This window comes from Lolium rigidum, unplaced genomic scaffold (genome assembly GCF_022539505.1).
Source record: "Lolium rigidum isolate FL_2022 unplaced genomic scaffold, APGP_CSIRO_Lrig_0.1 contig_58789_1, whole genome shotgun sequence".
Taxonomy (NCBI): domain Eukaryota; kingdom Viridiplantae; phylum Streptophyta; class Magnoliopsida; order Poales; family Poaceae; genus Lolium; species Lolium rigidum.
The window spans coordinates 5,426-6,540 of NW_025901057.1; the positions used below are offsets into that span (position 1 = coordinate 5,426).

At 52.6% G+C, this 1,115-nt stretch overlaps 1 long non-coding RNA gene across 1 annotated transcript; it reads left to right on the forward strand.

The window, feature by feature from the left end:
- Positions 1 to 232: 232 nt before the first annotated feature.
- Positions 233 to 840, forward strand: LOC124681900. Its single transcript, XR_006996074.1, has 3 exons — positions 233 to 486; positions 576 to 644; positions 735 to 840. It is a non-coding gene; the product is annotated as an uncharacterized LOC124681900 (long non-coding RNA).
- The last annotated feature ends 275 nt before the right edge of the window (positions 841 to 1,115 follow it).

Genomic DNA, 1,115 nt, shown 5'->3' on the forward strand with positions numbered 1-1,115 from the left:
ACCCTAGCCTCTCTTCCCATCCACACCGCCGCCACCTACCTCCCTCCACCTTTCCCTTTTCTCTTCTCTGTGAGCAAAACCCCACAGCACCGTCTCTACCTCGCCATGGTGCCCGCCGCTACCGGCCGCCCCTCGACGAGCCGAAGCCACCAGAAGAACCGCCTCGTCGAGCTCTACGTCCCGGTGCAAGGAATCGAGCCAAGACCCCGTAAATCGAGCGCATGGTCGCCGATTCTCCAGTTCGGCCACCGCACTCCGGCGTCGATTCCGGCCGCCCTCGTCCTCCTCCGGACAAACCGAGCACACCTCCGGTTTCCCTGCATTCAGGCGCATCCCCGACGCTACCTTGCTCGACCCGGTTCGCCCCGATTCGCCAGGATCGTGGTCGTCCAGAATCCTCTCCGCGTACCCAAGTTCATCCCGTCACTGTTTGGTTCAACTTGCTCCACGTCCTCCTTCATACAAGGCACTAACAACAGCGCAGTGGTTTGTTCCTTTGTCCCTCACGCAGCATACCTGAGTTCAATTCCTTATGGCTGCAGAAATCAAACCTTTTTCTTATCTTTTTGATTCAGATCTCGGGCATCCATGCTTCAGTTTACGTGGAGGCTTTCCGTATTCAAAACCACCAGGCAGCCTAGTTGGTTTGTCCCTTTGACTCCAATTGACAAGTCCCGTGCTCAAATCCCAGGCTATACAAATTAACCCCAACCTTTTTCTCGCTTCACATCCAGATCCGTTGATGGGCCTAGCCCAGTTCTATCCGGCGCAGCTCGCTCCCCACGCGGGCCGAAATTACCCGGCGCCGATGCACAGCAGATCCGGCCCAGGACATTGCAGGTCCGGCCCAGTTCGCCCCTGCTCTTCTTCTTTTTGCTGAAAATGTTCAAATCTTGTGAAATTCATATCTTTCAAATTATAACTCGGAATAAAATGTGTTATATATGAAGATTGATCAGAAAAACATAAGGAACTTGAATATGACATCCATTCATCTGTTTGCATTCCGCATCATGTCGTTCCGTGATAGTTTGTGCATGTCACCTCACATATATGCGGACTCACATATATGCGGAGTATTTTGGATTTCCAACTATGGATTTCCCCGCTCCGTT